Source organism: Phascolarctos cinereus, unplaced genomic scaffold (genome assembly GCF_003287225.1).
Source record: "Phascolarctos cinereus isolate Bilbo 61053 unplaced genomic scaffold, phaCin_HiC Scaffold_726;HRSCAF=1367, whole genome shotgun sequence".
In the NCBI taxonomy this organism is placed as follows: domain Eukaryota; kingdom Metazoa; phylum Chordata; class Mammalia; order Diprotodontia; family Phascolarctidae; genus Phascolarctos; species Phascolarctos cinereus.
The window spans coordinates 6134766-6146154 of NW_027556098.1; the positions used below are offsets into that span (position 1 = coordinate 6134766).

General features: G+C 38.7%; 1 pseudogene; it reads left to right on the top strand.

Moving 5' to 3' along the window:
* Positions 1-6386: 6386 nt before the first annotated feature.
* LOC110222467 (ADP-ribosylation factor 1 pseudogene) lies at positions 6387-10182 on the top strand (annotated as a pseudogene).
* Positions 10183-11389: the final 1207 nt, after the last annotated feature.

The window sequence follows — 11389 nt, forward strand, 5'->3', positions numbered from 1 at the left end:
TTTGTTTTGTTTTAATAGTCCTCTTATTAGGCAGAATTTGGAACCAGTGGATGACTCAGAACACACAAATGTTGTTTGGTACACTAAGATGGGATTGGGAAGCAAAGACACTGCTATGCAGCAGCAGAGCTCTGCCCCATTGGCACATGTGACTCCTAGATCTGTAGTGTGCCTGAAGCTCTCCCTCAGAATTCTCCCTCCTTCTGCCCAGCTTCCTGCCATGCCAGGTTGGACTGTCATTTGCTATATCCTATCTTTGTCATGTGATTTGAAGATATGCCTTACAGCACCATCTTGTCAAAGGCTTGTTCCCAGAGACTTGCAACCTCAGTTCCTCTGTAGCTTGAACCTGCTCCATCCTTTCTCTCCTGGGAGGTAGATAGAAAATTAATCACCATCCATCATTTTCAGTAGTTCAAGAAAGTCATCAAGCCTTCAGGGGAATTCTTTCTCCCCTCACCTCTATTTTGTTTGTTTAAACACTATATACTGAAAGCTTTGCTAAGTATTTTTTTTCTTTGAAATCCCAGTTTGTTGAACATAAAAACTAATTCAAAGAAAATCAATGAAAAAAATCAATTTTACAGCAGGAGTCTGAGAGCCTATACCAATCTCATTTAAAAATTCAGCAAACGTTCATTAAAAAACTAGGTGGCACAGTGGATTGAGCTCTAGACCTGGAGTCAGAAGACTTCGGTTCAAATTTGACGTCAGACACTTACCAGCTGTGTGACTATGGGCAAGTCACTTAACCCCTGCCTGCCTCAGTTTTTCCATCAGTAAAATAGAGATAATAGTACCTGACTCCCAGGGTTGTTCGTGAAGGTAAATCACAAAATGTTTACAAAACAACTAGCAGAGATTCTGGCCACATGATAGGTATTTAATAAATGCATGTAGCCTCTTATACCATTAGCATATACAGCATAATAAACTAAACCCTGGGAAGCCTTATTCCAGCCTTAAAGGAATTTATAATCAGATAAGGAAGACAATTCCCTTGATACCTCTAGATGGGAATAAAACATGGACATAAATAAACACAATGTAAAATAAACACAATAAACACCAAATCTTGGAAAAGGTTGGAACAGAACTCAGAGACAATCTAAAGTGATCTATATCTGAATCAGAATCTCTTCTATACATCTTACCACTGTGTTTTTTTAAATTGAGTGCTCAGAATTGGATAAAATTCTCCATATGTAATCTGAACTAGGGCAGGGTACAGTGAGAGGGCCATCTATTTCTTCAAGAACAATGCTTTCTTTTTTTTTTCATTTTTACTTAATATTTTATTTTTTTCCGATTACATGTAAAGAGTTTTCAACACTCAGTTTTTTTGGGGGTGGGGCTAGGCAATGGGGTTAAGTGACTTGCCCAGGGTCACACAGCTAGTGAGTATTATGTGTCTGAGGCTGGATTTGAACTCAGGTCCTCCTGACTCCAGGGCCAGTGCTCTATCCACTGTGCCACCTCACTGTCCCTCAACATTCACTTTTGTAAGATTTCGAGGTCCAAATTTTTCGCTTTTTCTCCCTCTCCTCCTCCTTCCCCAACATAGCAAGCAATCTGATATAGGTTATACATGTACAATCATGTTAATCATATTTCCATATTAATCATGTTGTGAAAGAAGAATCAGAACAAAAGGGAAAAACCATGGGAAAGAAAAAACAAAAAACAAAAGAGTTGAAAATAGTATACTTTGATTTGCATTCAAACTCCATAGCTCTTTCTCTGGATGTGGTTAGTATTGCCATCATGAGTGTTTTGGAATTGCCTGTCATAGGTGATCCTCCCACAATGTTATTGTTACTGTGTACAATGTTCTCTTAGTTTTGCTAACTTCACTCAGCATCAGTTCATGTAAGTGTTCTAGGTTTTTCTGAAATCTGCCTACTCATGGTTTCTTATAGCACAATAGCATTCCACTATATTCATATACTGCAACTTGTTCAGCCCTTTGCCAATTGATGGGCACTCCCTCAATTTACCATTTTTGTCACTACAAAAAAAGGTGCTATAAATATTTTTGCGCATGTAGGTCCTTTTCCTTTTTTTTTTAATGATATTTTTGGGATACAGACATGGTCATGGTATTACCAGATCAAGGGGGTATTTAGTGTGTAGCCCTTTGGGCTGTGTTCCAAATTGTTCTGCAGTATGGTTAGATCAGTGCAGAACTCTACCAACAATGCATTGGTGTTCCAATTTTCCCACAAGAACAATGCTTTCTTAATGCAGCCTAATAATGAATTGCCTTTCTTGAAAATCACACTATGCAATTTACTGCTAATATGCTTGTTGTTCACTATAACCTCCAGATCTTTTTCCAAACTGCTATCTACCTAAGCCTTACCAGTAGACACTTGTGAAGTTGAACTTCCCTACTATTGAGATTTACCTATCTTTATTCCATTCTTTCTCTGTCCTCTAAGTGACCAGAGCTTATCTGATTAAAAAGTGGATAAGAGAGTTGCAAAAGGCTACATAGTGGGAGAGTATGTGGAATCTGAGTAAAACTGTTATACAAGTCAAGTTGGCCAAAGGCAAAGCTATATAGTGCAGTGGAGAGAGCATCTCACCTGGATGAGCTGAGTTCAAATCCAGTCTCTGATACTTACTAGCTGTGTGATCCTTGGACAGTCACCTGGCCTCAGTTTCCTCATTTGTAAAATGGAGGTTAAAAACAGCAACTACCTCTCAGGATTGTTATGGGAATCAAATGACATAATAGTTGTAAAGCACTTGCCACAGTGCTGGAGGCATAGTAGGCACTATAATAATAAGCTATTATTATTATTAAAGTAGATAAAATCTGGTTTCAGTGACCTTTGTCTATTTCTGTTCCTCCTACCATCCTTTTGGTGCCTTTCATAGCTATGAGGATGTCAAAACTGTGCACCATCTGGTCCTGCCTTTCTTGGTCAGTGTTTCCAAATTTTGGTCTTTTCATGACCCTCCTTCTCTTCTTCTCTCCACTATTCCTATCATCTACTATCAAAATCTTCAGATCCTTGACAGACAACTAGGAACTAATCTGTGCTGAGGGAGTAGTCTAGGCTGATAATGGCTTAATGTTATCCTCCCAGATAATATGTACATTTTAAACAAGGCTCTTCACTGCCTCTTAATAAAGTCTTCTGGACTCTAAGGTCAGAACTCTATCTAGTACAGTTATTTATCCCTTCCACATTGAGACTTTCCCCATCCCAGTTTCAAGAGATTGCAGGTCTGCATAAGAAATTAAATCGGAAGTTTTGGGGAGTCTTGCAGGAGCCACCGATGACACACAAAGGTCAGTTTAGAAACTCAGAAATGCATAACATGTGTATATAATATTGTATAATAGCTACCCAAATTGTATAATAAGGTAGTGTAAGCATCCCATAAAGAAAAAAAAAATTCAGACTTCTTCTCTGGTATGAAGGGAGGGCCAAAAAATTTTACACTGATTTTCCAGATCACGGGGCACCATGACCCTAATCTCCTAACTCCCACAATGAGGAAGGGATAACTGTATATCACTTTGAAGGAATGCCTTTAGGAAATTCTTTCAGTGGTATTTGGTAAGCATCAAGCCTGAATCTAAACAACACAAACCTTCTATTTTCAGGAGAAATACAGCACAGCACAAAGGCAGGTAAAATACTTGACACTCTTAAGCTGATTTCAGGAGTGGAGATTAGGAAGTTCTGGAGTGGCAGGGAAGTCTTCCCTTATTTCCCTGAGAACTACAATCATGAAGACCTCTGTCTTAAACGAGGTTCAGGGAAGGAAGAAGTAGAGGGGAAAGTTATGTTCTTAGAAAAGAAAGTGGTGAAAGAATAGGTGTTTCGAAGCACTACCTGGCCCACAAGATAAAGAAACCAAGGAGTTTAGTGGTGAAATCCTGTTAGATCTATTTCTCCGAGAAACTCTTTTTACTTATCAGTTTGTACTCAGGTGAATTTTCTAGTTTATAAATAATTTTAGACGTAGATTTAGTTGTTCAGTTGTAGTTCACTCTACATAGGGTTGGTACAGTAGAGTTCAGATTGAAACACAATTGTTTTCCTTACACCTCAAAAAGACCTTTATTTCACAATTCTTTTGAATTTATCATGCACCACCTTTTTGGTAGTTATCTGTATATGTGTCATATCCTGTGACTGTGAACCATTTGAGAGCAAGGACCATGAATCATCTAATCTTTTTTACGTCCTCTGATTCCCAGAACTGTAATGCCCATGTTAGGAATTTAATATATTTTTATTAAAGTTGAATTGAATTGGAATCCCTTGACCCTGGGCAAATCACTTAACCTCCTTGAGTACCATTTCCCTTATCTATAAAAATAAAGACTTACAGTTAAATAGTTACAGAGACTTTCAGATATCTCTCCTTAAACTCCTGCAAATATCTGAAGTCAACCCAAGAAAACATAATGATAAAGACAACTGATAAGAAACAGAATTAAGCTGTCCAGTACAGAACTGAACAAAAAACCAGAAACCTGTGATAATTGGTATGAGAATTTAACCAGAGGAGCCAGAGACAGAGAAACCAAGCAGGGAGGAAAGAGGAGGAATAAGAGAAATGATTATTAATAACCAATGATTTGGAGAGAGCCAGAGTTGCCCCCCTTTTTTTCTAAAGTCCTGATTTTAAAAATGCAGCTTCTTGAAGGACATTATTAATAATGAGATTGGATAAATTTTCTTGTTCAGACTCTACCCAGGTGGGGAAGCCATTGTGTTCTATTCAGGTTTGGGTGGGGATAAATTCTTTGAATAGATTGCCCAAGTCTGGGGGTAACATAAGTAAATGACATAATCAAAGTTGAGGTCCAGCCCCTCATTTGTAATATTCATTTTTCATTAATTGTTAACCAATCAGAGTGATTGCCACCCTCAGGAACACCCCTCTTCCAATGGACATATAAGCCATGAGCCCATCGCCATGATGGTCTTTGTTCTAAGAGAGAGAGACAGCCAAATGACCATCTTTTTATTAAAATGCTGATATTATTAATAGAATTACTAAAATAACTAGACATTGTTTCCCTAGCTTTTTTAATCATCGTAGGACAAAAGCAGGAGGGCAGGATGAGCCAGGGAGAGGTGGCAGATCAGTGTAGGGTGGACATTAGCAGAGAACCCAAACAAGGGAAGCCAGAGCTTCTGCAGATAGATCTTAAACCCATGAGCCAGATAGCCAGCATTCTGAATGAAGGATCATAAGTCATCTTGATGTCCAGTATTATGAACCCTATAGCCATATCTGAGACCTGGCAGGTCAGGCAGAATTCAAGCAGGGGACAGAAACAGCCCCCGTGATTCTGCTCTTTTCATAGCACCAAAAGCCAAGCAGGAAATGGGGCTAATTCAGCACAGGATCAGAGGAGCTGGAAAGGACAGCACAATTTCTACTTCCCACTGGGACCTGTTAAAGACCCAGCAGAGAGTGGAACCAGTTCACACTCCACTCGAAAGAAAGAGACTGGCCAACTCCAGAGCCCATAAGGAACAACCAGGAGAATGAGGTGAAAGTAGGAATTGGGGCAGAGGGCCTATTAGCCAACCATATTAGAGGCCTAATACCAACCACACCATCTGGACTGATAAATGCAGCAGAAGCTTCCAGACTACAGAGAGGGCAGGACCAATCCCTCTAAGACCTTTCCAATCTATCTGAGAAGGCTAGAGGGGATTCTTAGGGTTCAAAATTTCAAACCAAGAATTGAGCATAGAAATACATGTAAGAAAAAAAGAAAAAGAAAAAAGAGGGTTGACCTAAACTATTCTGAGTCTTAGGGCTTTAAATCCTATGAACCTAAACTGATTTTCTATAATTCAAGGGCCCATTTATTCATTTGCATGTGTAGTTCCATCAACAACACAATTCACAACTGCTCTACATGGTGTCTGAGAATAGCTATGGCTGAAAAGATCATAAAAGTCATAGATTTAAAGCTGGGAGGGAACTTATAGGTCATATAGCCATATAGTACTTAAGACAGTTAGATAGCATAGTGAATAATATGCTGGGCTTGGAGACAGGAAGACTCAATCCAGACTCAAACATTTACTAACTGTATGACCCTGGACAAGTCACTTGTCTTCTGTCTGCCTCAGTTTCCTTATCTGTAAAATAAGGATAAATAGTGGCACCTACCTTCCAGAGATGTTGTGAGGACAGAATTAGATAACATTTGTAAAACACTTTGAAAACCTAAGTGCTCTCCATACGTCCTTGCTATTATTATTATGTAATCCAAACTTCTCATTTTAAGATGAGAAAGATCAACAATCTGGCACAGACAGCACTAAATTTGTCATCCTATGGCCAGCCTGAGAATGAGGTCCTCCAAACTTAGATAGACTGTTCTCTGCATGATAAACATGTACATAGGTCAGCGCCTATTTGAAGCTTTTGAGCATAGAGAAGAAGCAGCTAGCAACATGGTACAATGGGTCGAGTGCTTGGCTTGGAATCAGGAAGATCTGAATTCAATCCCACCTCAAGAATTTACTTACTCACTGTGTGACTCAGCCTTGGTTCTCTCGCCTGTACGATGGGGACAACACAGTGACTGTAAGGATCAGATGAGAGAACCTTTATAATGTGCTTTGCAAGCATTAATGTGCAATGTCAAGGCTAGCTATTGTCATTGTGATTACAATGGAAGGGACAAACCAAAATCTATACGGACAAGATTCCCATATTACCTCTACACCATGATGAAGTATAGGAATTTAGAAAACATGAATCAAAGAAAATAAAAACTTTTAAAAAATTTAAAGGAAAATTTTAACTGATCTATATAAAGTGCTCTTTATTATCCAAGCCATGGTGAGAAAACTGGAAATTTCTCTGTAGCTTCATTGTTGTACAAGTCATTTTCAGTTGTGTCCAACTCTTCATGATCCCATTCGAGGTTTTCTTGACAAAGATACTGCTTTGCCATTTCCTTCTCCAGCTTATTTTATAGATGAGGAAACTGAAGCAAACAGGGATAAGTAACTTGCCCAGGGTCACACAGTGAGTAAATGTTTGAGGCCAGATTTGAACTCAGGTCTTCCTGACTCTAGGCCTGGTGATTTAACCACTGTGCTACCCAGATGCCCATTCTCTGTAGCTAGGAAAAATTAAAAATGGTGGGTGTACTTTCCAGAGGTGCTATAATAGTTGAAGCTGGGACTCCTTGACTCTGACGAGCTCACTGTAGAATTGTGTCTTCTGTCTTCGTACATATTACAATGCCATGATAATGGTGAGTAAATGGATGTGGTTAGGAGAATTCTAAGCAATACATTTCCAGATCTAGAGCTCTGGGATCATACAGCCAGAAGAGAAATTAGATAACATCTAACTGAACTCCATTTTCCAATGAGGAAGCAGACCCAGAGTAGTTAAGTGACTAAATAAAGGTCACACAATTAAAATGATGTTTTTGTTTTGTTTTGTTTTTAATTTTTCATATGATCAATATTTCTGAGTGTATTTTCAGGGGTTTCATGTGGGAGTACTGGATTTTTCTACATTTCACGTCACTATCTTAACAGGAAATGCTTGTTTAAATTTTCACATCCCATCTTCAAACTGTTATTTCGGGTCTTGGGGATCAGAAATCATACACTTTCTCAAAAGCTTTTCAGCTGAAGTACAATTAAGAAAAATCTAGAGAAAAATGGCACAAAGAAGGAAGCCATTATCAGTTGTACCATAAAGCTTCTGGCACTTTGATGTTTGGCCAAATTTCTACGACTTCAGCTTAACCCGCCCCCTGAGACACGCACACTTATGAATGCCTTTGCTTATGAATGCCCTGAGAATTCCACAGAAGCACATTTTTGCTTCTGGAAAGAAACCATGAGTGAAATTTGGCCTGTGGCAGGAGACTTCCTTTCAAGGAACAGCTACAATTAGTGCAGCCAAAATAACAGAATATTAAGAACATTTTTCAAAATGATACTAAAATCACACTTAAAAAAAAACCTGCTGAGTTCCCACCAAACACAACTCTTTATGAAGTATTTATTCATCAGTGCTTTGTGGGCAATATAGTCAATTGCCATATTAACAATGAAAGTGTGGTGTAGCTGCTTCTATCCAAGGATGCTATTTAGCATTTTAGCATTAATTTCCAATTAACTGCTAATGTTTTCTTATGTTTTTATGAGCTCATCTATGTCAATATTTAATTCTTAATCCGCATTGGTCCCTGTAGTGAAATGACTCAATATGTTTTCCTCTCTATGGAAAGGTGGTAATAATTGGATTAAAAGGGAAATGCTATAGGGTATGTATGTATGTGTGCATGTGTGTTTTGGAGAGCAAGTGTGAATACTAATGTAGCAAAGATATCCTATAGAGCAGGCTTAGTGTTGTGCTTCCTAGGTAAGAGCTTTGGGACGTGCTTACAGCCATGTGATGACCCTATGCTAAAAGGACCTTGTATTTTGGAATGACATAGGAAACCCTGAATGGTCCCTTCCTCCTCTTCTACCATGTGACAGAGGGCTTCACTGGTGAAAAGAAAAAAAAAGAGCTTCCAGCCAACAATCTCTTCTTTTGATTCTCCAGGCACTATGATATAACTCTAGGACTTCCAGTTTGGCTGTCTTCATCCCAGCTTTGTGGAAATCTTGCCCAAGTGACAGCCAGTAGAGGACGGGCCTCACACTTGGGTCCCTTGTTGCCTTTTCTCCTTTCCTGTTTATTCTTTCCAATATTAGGCAAGTGAGTATATATCCAGAGATTGACATGTCCAGCTTTGGAAGTAACCTAGTCAATTTAGAAAGTCCAAAAGTAATGAATTCTGTTGGATTACAGCAGAATGTTAAGAAGGGAGCAATCTCTGGTATCTACTCCAGTGCTCTTAGAGAGGATGACCTCAACAAATAGATTGGCCCAAGCCTGGGCATTTTGCCAACAAAAAATGTAGTGTGAGTTGTTTGGACAGTGCAGAGCCAAGTTGAAACATAAAATTTCTAAGTTCCACAAAAAGCTTTATGTTCTGATGAAGTATGTTGCCTTCCAGTTTTATGTTGTTACTAAATCCTGTTTTAATTCACCCTATTGATATTCAACTATGAACTTTTCTGTTTAATTTTTCTTCTCTGAGTAGGAATAAATTACCCATTCCACTCCTGAGTCATATTGTATATTAAATGCTCTTCTATTCTCCGTTTTTGGGGAAACCTTAGAAGAGACCCATAATCTAAACTCTAATTTGTCCCCATGGTACTAAGGTGGAAATTTAACAAGCTAAAGAGTATGAGAACAGAGAATCTAACCTCAACTCTCAGAAACCAGACTACCCAGGACTGAACTCAGTGCAAATTGTGTGCACAAATGTGTATGCAGGCACAGTATAGAGAGTAGGCAGTGTCTTTTCCCCACAGGGCTCAGCAGCAATTCTTCAAAGATATACTAGAAAGGGTTTGTGAAAGTCAGTATTTTTTTAATGAATAATTACAGAATACCCACAGAGAGAGTTTATAGAATTTATAAATTAGTGGGAGTGAAACCAGCTTCTGGAGAGTTAGGAGGAAAAAAGGATCAGTAGCCACCGGCATATGAGGAGATGGGAAGCCCGAGGCTCAGGCACAGAGAAGTTTCTTCTGCCAATGTTCCACACATCATATTTGAAATGTAGGGGATATATTTGCTAACCTCTTCAAGAGGGTTTCTGGCAAAAAAAAAATGGATTCTGACAGTTGATTAGGATGCTACAGGAAAGACAACTATTTTGTACAAACTGAAGCTGTATGAGATAGTAACTACTATTCTCAATTTGGTTTTAGTGTAAAAACTGTAGAATAAAAAACATTTGCTTCACGGTATGGAATGAAGGTAGACAGGACAAGATCCAACCCCTGTGGCACCATGGCTTCCAGAATACACAAATACTGATGTTAGCAGTTGACACCTATGACAGAGAAGGAGTGAACAGGGCTTGAGAAGAACTGATGAGAATGTTGGCAGAGGATGATCTCAGAGATGCCGACTTATTACAGTTTGCTAACAAACAGGATTTCCAGCACCACGAATGCAGCTGAAATCACAGATAAACTTGGCCTGCATTCTCTTCATCGCAGAAATTGGTCCATCCAAACCACCTGTGCCACTAGTAGGCATGGGCTCTAAAAAGGTCTGGACTGCTTGTTCAATCAGCTCTGAAATCAGAGATGAAACAACAAAAGTTCTCTCTCTCTCTTTCCTTCTTTTCCAATTACTTCCTCCTACATCCTTAACTTTACTCTCATGTAGTAAACTGTGTGCTACTTTGTGGTATAGAGTGCTGGAAGCTGGGGGGGTTTTCCCCCTACCCCTTGTCACTATATACATTGTACCATGATGCAAATGTGTCAAATACAGACTTGAAAACAGATTTCTTGTGGATTGTAGCTTTTTTTTCCCCAATGGGACAGTTTCTGGCACTCTTATGCAAAAAAAACCGAAAAACAAAAAACAAAAAACATCAACTAATCCTTTAATACTGAGAAAGGATTTTAAGCAAATTGACAGTTGGGTTTGTTGGGGGTTAACATACAACAGCAAAGCTGAATACCACTCATACTGGCTTGTTAAATCTGTGTTGAGATCCATTTTTTTTATGGGGCAATCAGGGTTAAGTGACTTGCCTAGGGTCACACAGATAGTAAGTGTTATGTGTATGAGATTGGATTCGAACTCAGGTCCTCCTGACTCCAAGGCCAGAGCTCTATACACTGCACTACCTAGCTTCCCCATGTTGACATCCATTTTGATGGTTGGTTTTTAACCTGAGGGGCAGCTAAGTAGTACAGTGGATAGAGCACTGGACCTAGAGCCAAGAAGACTAATCTTTCTGAAATCAAATCTGGTCTCAGACACTTACTAGCTGTGTCACCCTGGACAAGTTACTTAACCCTATTTGCCTCAGTTTCCTCATCTATAAAAATGAGCTGGAGAAGGAAATGGCAAACCACTCCAGTATCTCTGCCAAGAAAACCCCAAAGGGGTTCATGAAAAGTCAGACATGACTGAAAAATGATTGAACAACAACAAATTTTAACCTGAACTCAATGTATTTTTTTAAATAGTAAATTTTTTTTAAAAAAAAGACAAGTAAAACATTTGAACACATAGAAGGGAGAAAGAAGGGAGAAATATGCTTAGTGTAGGTTTTACAGTAACAACTTGAATATCAAACCATTGTAATTGTCTGTGGTTTCTCTTCTGAAAGTTGAGAAACGATAATAAAAAATCAAACAAGTAATCAATTTTGCACAATTAAAATAAAGATACATGTAATACTATGTTTTTGGATCTTCATGTGTTTCATAAAGTGTGTTCTTGTATTTGTGCTCACATTGCTATTTATTAGGAAAACAAACAAGCATACTTTGAGGTTGTG